The sequence below is a fragment of the Oncorhynchus gorbuscha genome, unplaced genomic scaffold (assembly GCF_021184085.1).
Source record: "Oncorhynchus gorbuscha isolate QuinsamMale2020 ecotype Even-year unplaced genomic scaffold, OgorEven_v1.0 Un_scaffold_141:::fragment_3, whole genome shotgun sequence".
NCBI lineage: Eukaryota > Metazoa > Chordata > Actinopteri > Salmoniformes > Salmonidae > Oncorhynchus > Oncorhynchus gorbuscha.
Window position 1 is genome coordinate 375,846 of NW_025744684.1, and position 18,492 is coordinate 394,337.

The 18,492-nt window shown below is 44.0% G+C and overlaps 1 pseudogene; it reads right to left on the reverse strand.

The window, feature by feature from the left end:
- Nucleotides 1–1,754: 1,754 nt before the first annotated feature.
- On the reverse strand, nucleotides 1,755–18,280 carry LOC124017011 (annotated as a pseudogene).
- Nucleotides 18,281–18,492: the final 212 nt, after the last annotated feature.

Sequence of the window (18,492 nt, forward strand, 5' to 3'; positions counted from 1 at the left end):
GTCGCACCAAATGAAGAGCATCACAAACACCGGGAATCTTCCCCTTCAGTTGGTCAACTTTTACATTTACTGTTAACCCAGTAATCAATCCTTTCAATGGTGTGTCACAGGATTCTTCTGATGAAGGAGAGGTGGACCAAAATGCAGCACAGTAGTTGTCCATGGTTTTTAAATTAGAAAACATAACCAAAACAACAAAGTGAAAACCCGAAACCAGTTCTGTGTGGCACAAACACTAACACAGGAAACAATCACGCACCAACCCCAACACCAAACAGGCTACCTAAATAAGGTTCCCAATCAGAGACAATAACTAACACCTGCCTGTGATTGAGAACCATATCAGGCCAAACACAGAAACAGACAAACTAGACACACAACATAGAATGCCCACTCAGATCACACCCTGACCAAACAAAACATAGAAACATACAAGCAAACTATGGTCAGGGTGTGACATGGTGCCATTATCTTGAGAGCAAAACAATTAACATTTCTTGCCCCCATTCGTTTAATGTGGAATGCCTTCTCCCTCTGACCAGCAGAAACACAAACAATTATCACAAGACCACTTCTGGTTACCCTCACCTAATCCACAGCACCCATCTCTGTTTTAACCCAGCCTGAAATCACAAATGGATCAGCCAAAAGGCAGGGGTACAGTTTTTCCCAAAACTTCACTCCTACTGTCACACTCCTCTTTATCCTGACCCTTGGGCTCCGAGAACTTCACCACACCTACCACCTCCGATACTTCAACCTCATTCATTTCCATTTTTCCTCCTGTCTTCAGCTCAATCTGCTTACACTTTCTACAATTCTTCTTTAACAAATTATCTCCCTTTTTCCCGCTATTTTTAAGGCACTCAAGCTCAGCCTCTTTGTTCCTCTCTCTCTCTTAGACATCCTCTGCCTCTTTTTTCCCTCCATTCCTACTCCGTATTCCAAATATACACCTCCTTATGATAATACTGCACTTCTCCTGACACACATCTTGTTCTTGCATTCTCAAGGGATGCCATTTAGCCGGCTGTCACAATCTCCACAATCTTCGTTTTGATGTTCTTTATCAAAAGCTACTGCAACGCTTTTCCATTTCAAACAAGCGCGCTCTTCCCTGATGTGCCCTCCCAGTTCAGCCAGTGGTAAACTAACATAGCAGGCATAGAAAGAAGCCTGAGCGGAGTCCCCACTTCTGTTTTTCAGGGGAAACAGAAGTTAGTTAAAAAATATTGTGTCCCTGAAAAGCAGAAACACCCTCCAACGCTGCTATGGGTGGGGTATACAGACTTCTGCAACCTGATTGGCTGAATGCAATATGCAACATCTGGGACTAACATTCTTAGCCACTTTGGCATGGTGGAAATCGATGCCTTTGCAGCCTGAATGGAGAATGTTTCATGTAAGAACCGGTCCACCAGGGATACAAGTGTATATAACCGGCTTCATACGATGCCTTTGGACGGTGAGATGAAATCACTCAATATCTCCATCTGCCAGGCTTTGAGCTAAACTCTGTGGCTGTGACAGCTAGTGAGGACCCTGTCCGTCTCTATTAATGCAAGTTCTACTACACTAACTTAGTGGATACATGTCAGTCACACAGTCACTATAACATAAAGTCCACTTCCATCAACATGTCAGTTTATTCAAATAATCATTTCAATGTTGTTCATGTGTCAGATAATGACAAATTACAATAACTGGCAGTGCTTCACTCCAAAATGATTTCGACGTGGCACAGGAAACATTTTGAAAATATACAGATTTATTTCAAATGTTAGAACAGGAGAACTGGACTAGCAATTCTGTAAGTATAAGAAAATACAACTAACTAATCTGAAACATGAGTATAAAAATAAGTGGTCATACAAATGGTGATTTAATTTGTAAAGCAGATATGTCAGCTCTCCAGGTGTTCTATCATTATAACACCCTCTTAATGACAGACACGGACAATCATACTGAAATATTATGTGCACTCGGATACCATACATGAATTCGTTGTCATCTGGCCATGCTAGAAAATATGGAATAAATGGCACTTTCTAACTATAAATTCTGCTTACTCTTACCCACACCCTAACCCCTGTTTGACTAAATCATGCAATTGCTCAACAGTTCCTCTGTATTAGCCAATTCTATCATGGTCATGTAGTGACTACAGATTGGCCCACTGCCATCAGAGTGAAAAGTCAACAACAACAAAAATCAGGCGAGGGGGCATTTCCTCTTTCTGAGGCGTGGGGACTTGGTTGACTTGGTGATGGCATTCATGAGCAGGCCAGAGAGGCACATAGGGGCGTCGTGGGAGGAGGGAGGGCAGCATTTCTGGAAGACAGCAGGGGAGGAGGTCTTCTCTGCAGAACAGCGGCTCTCTGCCCGTGTCACTAGCTGGGTTCACAGTCAAAGAGAGAAGTTATGAAAACAACAATAACAAAAAGCCTGCTACATCCTTAGACCTACAATATAACTCTCAGTCTAAGATCCTGTAGACACTTGATGGCCAATCATGTTCATTTTATCCCAATGGGACAACCTGGTTAATATGAGATATGGGGTTGTCTGAGTGAACCTGCATTATTAAGTGTCAAACTCACCTGTATCTGAACACATGCAGTTCTCTGGTCTGCTGGCAGGGAGCAGCATTGGTCCACTAAGTTCTGGACAGGGAGAGCCACAGGGAACCTGAGAGAGCAGATTGCAAGTTCATCTCAGTATACTACATCTTTGTTTTACTCGATAATCAAACCAAATCAGTCAAAGAGCTTTGTTAGACAGGTATGTACAAATGTCCCTGGATTAAACTAGCTGCTGTAATAAGATACTTGTGAAAGTTATCGTATTCTATTGTTTTTAAACTTTTGGTAAAGGCCTTTGATACAATGCAAATCTGGAATTTTAATGTCATTAACCACGTTTCCATCCAGAGTTTTACTGCGAGTAAGGTCATACCGTATAAAACAAAACCACAACAACTGTAATGGAAACAGGAGCTTTCAGTGAAATGTTATAAATGCCAACAGATAACTGTTCGTTTGACATGGTGGGATCGTTTTGTGTCCGTAAAATGTATTATGTGGGAAATGGTGGTGGAAACAGCTTTATGTGCAAATATTGATATAATAACCATCATAGCAAAGTAATCTTGTAGTCACGTGATATGGTGTGGTCCTTCCACTACGACTCAGGAAACTACACAGTTTATTAGGCTACGGATTAAATAAATGATCAACTTCACAGGGTAGTGAAAGTGCACAGTGATGAGCTTGATGTTCCTTTCCAATAAATATTGAGGGTCTTATTATGGTGACATGATGATTGATGCTTGACTGCCATTTGAAAAAATGTAAATATTGGTCGATGTTATCCATAATAAATCTCATCATGTAGACTACTTTACCCACACTGTATCTGCTAGCTGTTGGCTCGAGAGAATGTGCCAAGACCAGAGTTGGCACATTTACTATTTATAACAACCGTTTCTGTGACAAATCTATCAGTAGAGTTGGAAATATGATGGAAACACACTGATCTTTCGATTTTTATTCAGGAAAATGGAACAAAAATACATTTTGTGTGCACTACAAAAATCAGCAACAAGTCAGTTTGGTGGAAACACACCACTTGTGGGAAAATGCGCAAATTTAAAATTTGTCGCCAGTCGGATGGAAACATAGCTACAGTCACCATCTACTACAGTGAAATGTACCCTTTCTGAAAGGTCTGGTTCTGTCACCCAGAAAGATAAATAATCGGTCTGGGCAGCATAAAAATGTGACTGAGGAGGAAAAAGGTTAAATTAAACACACACACACACACAAAATAATGCTAACAGGTGAAACAGGTGTACCTCTCAAGCACCTCACGCCACTAAGAGAGGAGAGAGATGAAAACATATATATTATTTTTCACTGTATAGAGGATCTATACAGATATTTCTGTTTAGTGGCCTTCTTCAGCATAGGTATGAATTGGATCCTTACTTTTCCCATGTTGACAAGTGCAGGTAGGCAGGCCATAACACATAGCCCACACACACACACACACTCCTTACCTTTCCCTCAGCACAGGGTAGCACGTCCTCCTGCCCCTTACAGCAGTGTTTGAACCCTCTCTCAAGGCGGTTCATGGCCTTTGATTGGCGGGCCAGCCAGCCAAAGCCTGTACGTGGCAGGCACTTGGGGGTATAGAGAGGGCGGTGCTTGCGTAGACGGCAGACCAATCCGATGTTGTCGAAAGTGGGGCGTCCAGGGGGGAAGCTGATGTCAGAGTCTCTGGGAGTAGCTTGGGGGACACTTCTTGTGCTTCTCCCCTCTGATAGTATGCGGACCAGACTGGGACCTGGGAGGAAAGGACACAATACATGTAGTCATTAGTTGCCATAAAAAATTGACAATTTGAACCTAACATTAACCATAAACGAGGGCTGTGGAGGTCATGAAATGTCTGCCGGTGATTGTCATGCAAATAACTTGACAGTAATTCACAGTTGATTAGGCCTACATAAACACGTTGAGCATCTCCTGACTTCCACGCATAGCATAGCCTACAGCCACTGATGCAGACCTTTGGAACAACTACATTTGAATATGCCTAATACATTCATTTAATATAGCCTTTAATATAGCCTTGTTCCCAAACTTTGTATAGTCCCGTACCCCTTCAAACATTAAAACTCTGGCTGCGTACTCCCTCTAGCACCAGGGTCAGTGCACTCAAATGTAATTTGCAAATAAATTCATAAAAAAATCCTACAATGTGATTTTCTGGATTTTTTTTTCTAATTGTGTCTGTCATAGTTGAAGTGTACCTATGATGAAAATGACAGGCCTCTCTCATGTTTTTAAGTGGGAGGACTTGCACAATTGGTGGCTGACTAAATACTTTTTTGCCTCACTGTAAGACGCATCTAGACCCTTCTTATTAATGCTATTTGTTGCTTTTATATATGTCTTACTACTCGAAAGTCGTCTTTTAATTCTCGCTCAAAAAACACCTGTGGCTTATTTTGTTTCTAAATGTCTGCGCAAGAGGTAAGGTTTCATCGAGTTGTGAGATAGTACTTTTGCACATATAACACACTGTGGCTGAGGAGAGGCACTGCTTCCAATATAAGTGAACCCCAAATCAATGTAGTTGTCATCATATTTGCGCCTCTTCGATGGTCCAATGTCCCTGTCTGTTGTTCGGTGCTTTCCCGGGTAAGGAGGCAGTAGCTCTTAGGCTGCATCAGATTCACAACTGTCAGTGTCCATGCTACCTGGGCTAACAACAAATATATAATTAATTATGCTAGCATTGGATGTGCTCGTGGAAGCGGATCAACTTGTGTCGTCAATAGGTGCAGTACTGCTGGTAGTAGCAGTACCACCATTAGAGCTGGTATGTGTCTCCATGGACGTGGGATCTTTTTTATTTTTACAATTTATCCATTTTCGAGCTAACGGAATAAGCAGCAGCTACGTTTGGCTACATATGGATCATTAGTGGAATTCCCGCGAGAGAGTAACGGTCAACGTGATGTTAATTATTTGACTAGGCTACCTGTATTTGACATTGTGTTGTTATTTCGCTGAACACTAGATGGTTTAATTTTATTTTTGGCAGTGAAACGAGGCTACTAAGGCGAGAACAAACAACTCAACCAAATGTATAGCCCCGTTGTAAAATATAAAACGGACTGTTTGAAAATGTGAAGAAGATGTTTTTAAAGTATTATTCTAAAACATTTTTAAAATGTGAATCACACTTTTATTTGGCGTACTCCCGACAGCATTACGTACCCCAGTTTGGGAATACCTGGCCTACACCATCACAATAAATCCAATAAATATATTATAGGTGTCACGCCTTGGTCATTGTATTTTGTGTTTTCGTTATATATTTGGTCAGGCCAGGGTGTGACATGGGTTTATGTTGTTGTATTTCGTATTGGGGTTTTTGTATTATTGGGATTACGGCTGAGTAGGGGTGTTGTATAGGCTTGGCTGCCTGAGGCGATTCTCAATCAGAGTCAGGTGATTCTCGTTGTCTCTGATTGGGAACCGTATTTAGGTAGCCTGAGATTCACTTTGTATTTTGTGGGTGATTGTTCCTGTCTCTGTGTAGTTTCACCAGATAGGTTGTAATAGGTTTCTCGTTCCGTTTGTTGTTTTCGTATTTGTAGTTATTTCATGTATCGCTTTTTTCCTTCATTAAAGACATGAGTAACCACTACACTGCATTTCGTCGCTCCGACTCTCTTTCCACAAACGAAGAACGCCGTTACAATAGGCAGGTCTAAAGAAACATGATATGAAGAAAATGTAGAACAGAATAGCATACTCAGTTGTCCTTATGTTAGTCCCTGATGCCATATGTCTGTGGGCTACACTAGTTCATTTAGCAGACAAGATTGTCTTAGACTTCCGTGGCATTCTATAGTATGAAGAATACAATTGAACATAGCTGAATAAAATAGAAAGGATATTTCCTCAACGATTTCTGAGATAGCTGCATGTGCGCACTATTTTTTCATGAACAAAAAAAACACTTTTCCCACATTTTGTTACATTACAGCCTTATTCTAAAATGGATTAAAGAAAACAAATTCAGAGAGCAAAAACAGTTTTTTGTAATCTTTTGCTAATTTATTACAAATAAAAAACAAATACCTTATTTCCATACTGTACCAGTCAAAAGTTTGGACACACCTACCCATTCCAGGGTTTTTCTATATTTTTTACTATTTTCTACACTGTAGAATAATAGTGATTACATCAAACCAATGAAAAACACATATGGAATTATGTAGTAATCAAAAATGTGTTAAACAAATCAAAATATATTTTATATTTGAGATTCTTCAAAGTAGCCACCCTTTGCCTTGATGACAGATTTGCACTCTTAGCATTCTCTCAACCAGCTTCACCTAGAATGCTTTCCAACAGTCTTGAATGAGTTCCCACATATGCTTAGCATGTGTGTCCAAACTTTTGACTGGTGCTGTAAGTATTCTGAACCTTTTCTATGAGATTTGAAATTGAGCTCAGGGACTTCCTGTTTCCATTGATCATCCTTGAGATGTTTCTACAACTTGGAATCCACCCGTGGTAATTTGATTAGACATGATTTGGAAAGGCACACATCTGTTTATATAAGGTCCCACAGTTGGCAGTGCACGTCAGAGCAAAAACCAAGCCATGGGGTCGAAGGAATTGTCCATAGAGCTCCGAGACAGGATTGTGTCGAGTGACAGATCTGGGGAAGGGTACCAAAACATTACTGCAGTATTGAAGGTCCCCAAGAACACAGTGGCCTCCATCATTCTTAAATGGAAAAACAACTCCAGAGTTCCTCTGTGGAGATGGTTGTCCTTCTGGAAGGTTCTCCCTTCTCTGCAGTACTCCACCAAACAGGCCTTTACGGTAGAGCGGCCAGACAGAAGTCACTCCTCAGTAAAAGGCACACTGTAACGATCTGAGTGTAGTGGGTGAGGAGTCAGGCGCAGGAAGCAGAGAGTTCAGGTGAGTACTATTTTAATGCACAGAGAAACGGCGAACATAAGCCAACCCTCACGAAAACACAGGGCGTAATGAACAAACAAATGCCCCAAACAGGGGGACTTAAACTGTCCAGGGAAAACCCACAAAATGGGAAAACACAAAACCCATAGACGTGTACACAAGTACACCAAACAGACGGTCACAATAATTAATCCCGCACAAGGAACCAGGCGGGCCGGCTGACTACTAAAGCCTTACTACTAACTACCTAACTCAAAACAGGTGATTTCAATAAACACATAAGGAGGGGGAGGAAATAATCAGTGGCAGCTAGTAGGCTGGTGACGACGAGCGCCGAGCGCCACCCGAACGGGAAGGGGAGTGTCCTTCGGTCGGAGTCGTGACACACACAACATTCTGCTTGGAGTTTGCCAAAAGGCACCTAAAGGAATCTCAGCTCACGAGAAACAAGATTCTCTGGCCTGATGAAACCAAAACTGAACTTTTGTCCTGAATGCAAAGTCTCAGAAACCTGGCAGAAACCTGGCACCATCACTATGGTGAAGCATGGTGGTGGCAGAATCATGCTGTGGGGAGGGTTTTCAGCTGCAGGGACTGGAAGACTAGTCAGAATCAAGGGAAAGATGGAACTGCGCAAAGTACAGAGAGATCCTTGATGAGAACCTTCTCCAGAGCACTCAGGACCTCAGAATGGGACAAAGGTTCACCTTCCCACAGGACAATGACCCTAAGCACACAGCCAAGACAACACAGGAGTGGCTTCGGGATAAGTCTCTGAATGTCCTTGAGTGGCCCAGCCAGAGCCTGGACTTGAACCCAATCGAACATCTCTGTTGAGACCTGAAAATAGCTGTGCGGTCAACACTCCCCATTCAACCTGACGGAGCTTGAGAGGATCTGCAGAGAAGAATGGGAGAAGCTCCCCAAATACAGGTGTGCCAAGCTTGTAGCGTCATACCCTTTAATTTGTAGGCTACCCTTTGTCATATAAAGAAATATTCTGCTAATGTCTCCAGTCATATATAGAGTAGTAGAAATGCATAAAATGTGTTTCTAAAAAGGCTAAATTTTTCCCGTTCAAAAAAATAATAAATGTAGGCCTATCTGATACAGCCTAGCCATACTCTAGTCTATGCTATACACGCTCAGCCATGCATTGAATGGTATATTTTTGCGAACAATGATTGAGTTCTATTATTAGCCTAAATTATGACTCTCCAATCTACTCACATTTCCAATAGTAGGCTATTTTACATAAGAAACAGCATTATGCTTTATTATAAAAGGTGCATTTTTATAGTGAAAAATATCTTCCCCAAATATGAAACTCACGCACTGCCTATGTATGCCAGTTAGGCTACACCGGTTGTAAAGCAGATTAATGTGCTTAATTTTAAGAATTGAGACATAAATATAGCAGCACAAGAAAGCTGGGATCCTCTTTTATATAATGGCCAGTCAAAACTCTGTTTTCACACGCAACTGCGCACTGACTGAGTTTATAAGAACACATGTTTCACTAGGCTCTGTAGGCTATGTGCTCTCTTACCGTGTCCCAGGGGTTCTAGGTCTGTAGGCTATGTGCTCTCTTACCGTGTCCCAGGGGTTCTAGGTCTGTAGGCTATGTGCTCTCTTACCGTGTCCCAGGGGTTCTAGGTCTGTAGGCTATGTGCTCTCTTACCGTGTCCCAGGGGTTCTAGGTCTGTAGGCTATGTGCTCTCTTACCGTGTCCCAGGGGTTCTAGGTCTGTAGGCTATGTGCTCTCTTGTGTCCCAGGGGTTCTAGGTCTGTAGGCTATGTGCTCTCTTGTGTCCCAGGGGTTCTAGGTCTGTAGGCTATGTGCTCTCTTGTGTCCCAGGGGTTCTAGGTCTGTAGGCTATGTGCTCTCTTACCGTGTCCCAGGGGTTCTAGGTCTGTAGGCTATGTGCTCTCTTGTGTCCCAGGGGTTCTAGGTCTGTAGGCTATGTGCTCTCTTGTGTCCCAGGGGTTCTAGGTCTGTAGGCTATGTGCTCTCTTGTGTCCCAGGGGTTCTAGGTCTGTAGGCTATGTGCTCTCTTGTGTCCCAGGGGTTCTAGGTCTGTAGGCTATGTGCTCTCTTGTGTCCCAGGGGTTCTAGGTCAGGGTTCTAGGCTATGTGCTCTCTTGTGTCCCAGGGGTTCTAGGTCTGTAGGCTATGTGCTCTCTTGTGTCCCAGGGGTTCTAGGTCTGTAGGCTATGTGGTCTCTTACCGTGTCCCAGGGGTTCTAGGTCTGTAGGCTATGTGGTCTCTTGTGTCCCAGGGGTTCTAGGTCTGTAGGCTATGTGCTCTCTTGTGTCCCAGGGGTTCTAGGTCTGTAGGCTATGTGCTCTCTTGTGTCCCAGGGGTTCTAGGTCTGTAGGCTATGTGTCTCTCTCTTGTGTCCCAGGGGTTCTAGGTCTGTAGGCTATGTGCTCTCTTACCGTGTCCCAGGGGTTCTAGGTCTGTAGGCTATGTGCTCTCTTGTGTCCCAGGGGTTCTAGGTCTGTAGGCTATGTGCTCTCTTGTGTCCCAGGGGTTCTAGGTCTGTAGGCTATGTGCTCTCTTACCGTGTCCCAGGGGTTCTAGGTCTGTAGGCTATGTGCTCTCTTGTGTCCCAGGGGTTCTAGGTCTGTAGGCTATGTGCTCTCTTGTGTCCCAGGGGTTCTAGGTCTGTAGGCTATGTGCTCTCTTGTGTCCCAGGGGTTCTAGGTCTGTAGGCTATGTGGTCTCTTGTGTCCCAGGGGTTCTAGGTCTGTAGGCTATGTGCTCTCTTGTGTCCCAGGGGTTCTAGGTCTGTAGGCTATGTGCTCTCTTGTGTCCCAGGGGTTCTAGGTCTGTAGGCTATGTGCTCTCTTGTGTCCCAGGGGTTCTAGGTCTGTAGGCTATGTGCTCTCTTGTGTCCCAGGGGTTCTAGGTCTGTAGGCTATGTGGTCTCTTACCGTGTCCCAGGGGTTCTAAGTCTGTAGGCTATGTGCTCTCTTGTGTCCCAGGGGTTCTAGGTCTGTAGGCTATGTGGTCTCTTACCGTGTCCCAGGGGTTCTAGGTCTGTAGGCTATGTGCTCTCTTGTGTCCCAGGGGTTCTAAGTATGTAGGCTATGTGGTCTCTTACCGTGTCCCAGGGGTTCTAGGTCTGTAGGCTGCGTTTGGAGTTATTTGGGCACGTTAGTTATGATTACAACCCTTATCAAAACATACAGGCCTATGGGCTAGGCTACATGACGTGCGATTTGAAAAAGTAGGACTAAAAAAGGCACGTGCTGTTTCTTGCCTTACTGCACATGCAGGGAATCATTAAGTGATAATACATAATAATAATATAATATAATAATATAATAATACATCATTCATAATATAATAATACATCATTCACAAGTGATAATATTGTCACCCATCAGACTATTTGAATCTTGTCTTTACACATACTAAATACTATATGTGTTATGATTTAGAAAGGACCATTATCATGCACCTATTGGAAAAGGGGAGCTTCCCCATAGTTAATTTTCATCCCAGCCAGGTAGGCTATACTCCTGTTGTAAATCGAAGCAATGTGCTTAATATTTGGAAAGTTGAGAAAAATATATAGTAGGCCTAGCCAGTAGAAAGCTGATGGGATCCTCTTTTTGAAGAGGCCATAAAAATGGTTTTGTCAATTGATTAGCCTATAGAACTGTTGCGCAACATGAGCTCATGGGCACTCATGAAGTGTTTGATTAGATTTTCGATTACATTTCTATTGATGTCAGAGTGATTAGAGAGACAGTAGGGTGCTGAGTACCAGCACATTAGCAACTGACTGTTATAAAGGTTGGTACTCTACCAATGATCATCAGCACCATCAGAGCGCAGTTTTGGAGAAGCCTAGTTACTGTGACTAAACAGTCACGTAATATCGTCACCATAACAGCCCTACTCTAAACCTAAAGTAAACCGGTCTCTCTCTCTCTCTTTCCTTACTTGTGACAAGTGTTGGGGTTAAAGGTGAAGCCAGGTTCAGGTATGGGGGAGGAGCCTGCCCCCTGGGTGGTCAGCAGGTAGGTGGGGTTTGGGTTTTCCCTATGGAAACAGCTCAGTCTGGCCTCGCCCTCCATCTGGTAGCAGTGGTGTTGGCGTGTCTTCACTCGGGACTCCTCAGTACAGAATGTGGACAGGGCCTGTTCCCACTGTAAGTGACATATACAAACATCAATTCACACATGAAAAATAGAGATAAAAGAAGTCCTAAAATGGTGAAGGTAAAGCTTTAGCCCTCATGAACACCTTCCCCTCTACACAGCTATACAGATAGACACCAAGGATGATCTGTTGTGTCTGTATGTGCTTTCCTTCTCCGGAGTCTCATCTTCCCTGAGCATCCTCTGTCTTCACTACTACCATCTCATCTTCCCTGAGCATCCTCTGTCTTCACTACTACCATCTCATCTTCCCTGAGCATCCTCTGTCTTCACTACTACCATCTCATCTTCCCTGAGCATCCTCTGTCTTCACTACTACCATCTCATCTTCCCTATGCATCCTCTGTCTTCACTACTACCATCTCATCTTCCCTATGCATCCTCTGTCTTCACTACTACCATCTCATCTTCCCTGAGCATCCTCTGCATCCTCTGTCTTCACTACTACCATCTCATCTTCCCTGAGCATCCTCTGTCTTCACTACTACCATCTCATCTTCCCTGAGCATCCTCTGTCTTCACTACTACCATCTCATCTTCCCTATGCATCCTCTGTCTTCACTACTACCATCTCATCTTCCCTGAGCATCCTCTGTCTTCACTACTACCATCTCATCTTCCCTATGCATCCTCTGTCTTCACTACTACCATCTCATCTTCCCTATGCATCCTCTGTCTTCACTACTACCATCTCATCTTCCCTGAGCATCCTCTGTCTTCACTACTACCATCTCATCTTCCCTATGCATCCTCTGTCTTCACTACTACCATCTCATCTTCCCTATGCATCCTCTGTCTTCACTACTACCATCTCATCTTCCCTGAGCATCCTCTGTCTTCACTACTACCATCTCATCTTCCCTGAGCATCCTCTGTCTTCACTACTACCATCTCATCTTCCCTGAGCATCCTCTGTCTTCACTACTACCATCTCATCTTCCCTATGCATCCTCTGTCTTCACTACTACCATCTCATCTTCCCTATGCATCCTCTGTCTTCACTACTACCATCTCATCTTCCCTATGCATCCTCTGTCTTCACTACTACCATCTCATCTTCCCTGACCATCCTCTGTCTTCACTACTACCATCTCATCTTCCCTATGCATCCTCTGTCTTCACTACTACCATCTCATCTTCCCTGAGCATCCTCTGTCTTCACTACTACCATCTCATCTTCCCTGAGCATCCTCTGTCTTCACTACTACCATCTCATCTTCCCTGAGCATCCTCTGTCTTCACTACTACCATCTCATCTTCCCTATGCATCCTCTGTCTTCACTACTACCATCTCATCTTCCCTGAGCATCCTCTGTCTTCACTACTACCATCTCATCTTCCCTATGCATCCTCTGTCTTCACTACTACCATCTCATCTTCCCTGAGCATCCTCTGTCTTCACTACTACCATCTCATCTTCCCTATGCATCCTCTGTCTTCACTACTACCATCTCATCTTCCCTATGCATCCTCTGTCTTCACTACTACCATCTCATCTTCCCTGAGCATCCTCTGTCTTCACTACTACCATCTCATCTTCCCTGAGCATCCTCTGTCTTCACTACTACCATCTCATCTTCCCTGAGCATCCTCTGTCTTCACTACTACCATCTCATCTTCCCTATGCATCCTCTGTCTTCACTACTACCATCTCATCTTCCCTATGCATCCTCTGTCTTCACTACTACCATCTCATCTTCCCTATGCATCCTCTGTCTTCACTACTACACTACCATCTCATCTTCCCTGAGCATCCTCTGTCTTCACTACTACCATCTCATCTTCCCTATGCATCCTCTGTCTTCACTACTACCATCTCATCTTCCCTATGCATCCTCTGTCTTCACTACTACCATCTCATCTTCCCTGAGCATCCTCTGTCTTCACTACTACCATCTCATCTTCCCTGAGCATCCTCTGTCTTCACTACTACCATCTCATCTTCCCTATGCATCCTCTGTCTTCACTACTACCATCTCATCTTCCCTGAGCATCCTCTGTCTTCACTACTACCATCTCATCTTCCCTGAGCATCCTCTGTCTTCACTACTACCATCTCATCTTCCCTATGCATCCTCTGTCTTCACTACTACCATCTCATCTTCCCTGAGCATCCTCTGTCTTCACTACTACCATCTCATCTTCCCTATGCATCCTCTGTCTTCACTACTACCATCTCATCTTCCCTATGCATCCTCTGTCTTCACTACTACCATCTCATCTTCCCTATGCATCCTCTGTCTTCACTACTACCATCTCATCTTCCCTATGCATCCTCTGTCTTCACTACTACCATCTCATCTTCCCTGAGCATCCTCTGTCTTCACTACTACCATCTCATCTTCCCTGAGCATCCTCTGTCTTCACTACTACCATCTCATCTTCCCTATGCATCCTCTGTCTTCACTACTACCATCTCATCTTCCCTATGCATCCTCTGTCTTCACTACTACCATCTCATCTTCCCTGAGCATCCTCTGTCTTCACTACTACCATCTCATCTTCCCTATGCATCCTCTGTCTTCACTACTACCATCTCATCTTCCCTGAGCATCCTCTGTCTTCACTACTACCATCTCATCTTCCCTCATCTTCCCTGAGCATCCTCTGTCTTCACTACTACCATCTCATCTTCCCTGAGCATCCTCTGTCTTCACTACTACCATCTCATCTTCCCTATGCATCCTCTGTCTTCACTACTACCATCTCATCTTCCCTGAGCATCCTCTGTCTTCACTACTACCATCTCATCTCATCTTCCCTATGCATCCTCTGTCTTCACTACTACCATCTCATCTTCCCTATGCATCCTCTGTCTTCACTACTACCATCTCATCTTCCCTGAGCATCCTCTGTCTTCACTACTACCATCTCATCTTCCCTGAGCATCCTCTGTCTTCACTACTACCATCTCATCTTCCCTGAGCATCCTCTGTCTTCACTACTACCATCTCATCTTCCCTGAGCATCCTCTGTCTTCACTACTACCATCTCATCTTCCCTGAGCATCCTCTGTCTTCACTACTACCATCTCATCTTCCCTGAGCATCCTCTGTCTTCACTACTACCATCTCATCTTCCCTGAGCATCCTCTGTCTTCACTACTATTGTCTCGGGTTGGGTTAAATGCAGAAGACACATTTCAGTTGAATGCATTCAGTTGTACAACTGACTAGATATCCCCCTTTTCCTTATCTTCTCTAGACATCCTCTGTCTTCTTCACTACTACCATCTCATCTTCCCTAGGCGTCCTCTGTCCTCATCAATGCTACACCTGTGCACATAGAAGGCGGTTCTGTTGGTACAATAGGAGTGAACGGGCCAGAACTGAACACAACACGACAGAATGGAACAGGACAGAATCCAATGTTGCCACATAAACACTCACCGTCTGTGTAACGCAGCACAGCGTCACTTCCTGGACCTGCAGCGTCCCGTTCCTATAGCAAAATGCGCTGTACCAAGACTCTATCCGGTTGACGGCGTCACCTTGACGACAAAGGTAGCCAAAGCCTGTCTGGGGTAAGGAGTAGGCAGGGTACTGGGGACGACGGCTGCTATGGAGACAGATGGCCTGGTGGTTGTTTGGGGATGGCTGGCCAGGGGGGAAGAGGACACTGGGGTGGAAATCCCCAAACGAGCGAGGCCCAGCCATCGGCCGAACCTCCAGGTTTAAAGTCTGTGTCCAGGTGCAGGGTGATCTCCCTCTGGGTGATGTCTACGTCAGCTGCCCTGGAGCCCGCTGAGAACACACACTTCTGTTACTGTACCTCCCTCACACAGGATACAACACACACATCATACTCCATTGGCTGTGTGATATGAAGTATACCAGCAGGGAAGGCATCGTCACCCACCTCTCTCCTTGAGGACTTTGAGCAGGTAAGGCTTCATATGTTCATGAGTGACCTCTCTCTGCTCCATGACAGGAAACTCTACACAGTGACAGACAGGAGTTAGTACTGACAGCCACACACTAATAACGTGTCATGTGCCTACACTGCATTAATTACATGGCAGAATGGCATGGGCATAGGAGAGGATGTGTCCCAAATACTTTTGAATACTTTCCTTCTATCGTCTCCTTTCTTTCATTAACACTGACAGATCTGTGAATAGGCTGGATAGAACAAACCCACCTCTCCTATGGGTTACAGTTAGTTATGGTTAGAACACACTCACCTATGGGTTACAGTTAGAACACACTCACCTATGGGTTACAGTTAGTTATGGTTAGAACACACTCACCTATGTGTTACAGTTAGAACACACTCACCTATGGGTTACAGTTAGAACACACTCACCTATGGGTTACAGTTAGTTATGGTTAGAACACACTCACCTATGGGTTACAGTTAGAACGCACTCAGCTATGGGTTACAATTAGAACACGCTCACCTATGGGTTACAGTTAGTTATGGTTAGAACACACTCACCTATGGGTTACAGTTAGAACACACTCAGCTATGGGTTACAGTTAGAACACACTCACCTATGGGTTACAGTTAGAACACACTCAGCTATAGGTTACAATTAGAACACACTCACCTATGGGTTACAGTTAGAACACACTCAGCTATGGGTTACAATTAGAACACACTCAGCTATGGGTTACAATTAGAACACACTCAGCTATGGGTTACAATTAGAACACACTCACCTATGGGTTACAGTTAGAACACACTCACCTATGGGTTACAATTAGAACACATTCAGCTATGGGTTACAGTTAGAACACACTCACCTATGGGTTACAGTTAGAACACACTCAGCTATGGGTTACAATTAGAACACACTCAGCTATGGGTTACAATTAGAACACACTCACCTATGGGTTACAATTAGAACACACTCACCTATGGGTTACAGTTAGAACACACTCACCTATGGGTTACAATTAGAACACACTCAGCTATGGGTTACAGTTAGAACACACTCAGCTATGGGTTACAGTTAGAACACACTCACCTATGGGTTACAGTTAGAACACACTCAGCTATGGGTTACAGTTAGAACACACTCACCTATGGGTTACAGTTAGAACACACTCAGCTATGGGTTACAATTAGAACACACTCACCTATGGGTTACAGTTAGAACACACTCAGCTATGGGTTACAATTAGAACACACTCAGCTATGGGTTACAATTAGAACACACTCACCTATGGGTTACAATTAGAACACACTCACCTATAGGTTACAGTTAGAACACACTCACCTATGGGTTACAGTTAGAACACACTCCCCTATGGGTTACAGTTAGTTATGGTAAGTCGCTCTGGATAAGAGCGTCTGCTAAATGACTTAAATGTAAATGTAAATGTTAGAACACACTCACCTATGGGTTACAGTTAGAACACACTCACCTATGGGTTACAGTTAGAACACACTCACCTATGGGTTACAGTTAGTTATGGTTAGAACACACTCACCTATGGGTTACAGTTAGAACACACTCACCTATGGGTTACAGTTAGAACACACTCCCCTATGGGTTACAGTTAGAACACACTCCCCTATGGGTTACAGTTAGTTATGGTTAGAACACACTCACCTATGGGTTACAGTTAGAACACACTCACCTATGGGTTACAGTTAGAACACACTCCCCTATGGGTTACAGTTAGAACACACTCACCTATGGTTTACAGTTAGAACACACTCAGCTATGGGTTACAGTTAGAACACACTCACCTATGGGTTACAGTTAGAACACGCTCACCTATGGGTTACAGTTAGAACACACTCACCTATGGGTTACAGGGTTACAGTTAGAACACACTCACCTATGGTTACAGTTAGAACACACTCACCTATGGGTTACAGTTAGAACACACTCACCTATGGGTTACAGTTAGAACACACTCACCTATGGGTTACAGTTAGAACACACTCACCTATGGGTTACAGTTAGAACACACTCACCTATGGTTTACAGTTAGAACACACTCAGCTATGGGTTACAGTTAGAACACGCTCACCTATGGGTTGCAGTTAGAACACGCTCACCTATGGGTTACAGTTAGAACACGCTCACCTATGGGTTACAGTTAGAACACACTCACCTATGGGTTACAGTTAGTTATGGTTAGAACACACTCGCCTATGGGTTACAGTTAGAACACACTCACCTATGGGTTACAGTTAGTTATGGTTAGAACACACTCACCTATGGGTTACAGTTAGAACACACTCACATATGGGTTACAGTTAGAACACACTCACCTATGAGTTACAGTTAGAACACACACACATATGGGTTACTTAGTTATGGTATGAACAGACTCACCTATGGGTTCCCAGAGTCCCCCAAAGTCCACCTCCCTCTGGGTCATATCAGGCTCCAGCTGACTCGCCCCTGGAAGACATACACACAGCACTGTGAGGGCATTGAAACACGCACGCACGCACACACACACACACACACACACACACACACACACACACACACACACACACACACACACACACACACACACACACACACACACACACACACACACACACACACACACACACACACACACACACTAACCTTGCAGGAGCTCCTCTTGGTCAAAGGAGGCCTCTCGCTGTAACATGGCAGGCTTGGGATGAGAGAATGTAAACACAGACATATGAGAGAATGTAAACACAGACATAAAAACACAGAGACCGGCACACACTCTGACCGTATAATGTCAGTACAGTTGTCCACCACCTAGATTTCACATGGAAATATGACTTATAGATATGTTATTCTCATTGAAAGCAAGTCTAAGAAGCGGAAGATCTGTTCTATGTGCGCTATTTCTATCATTTCCATTTG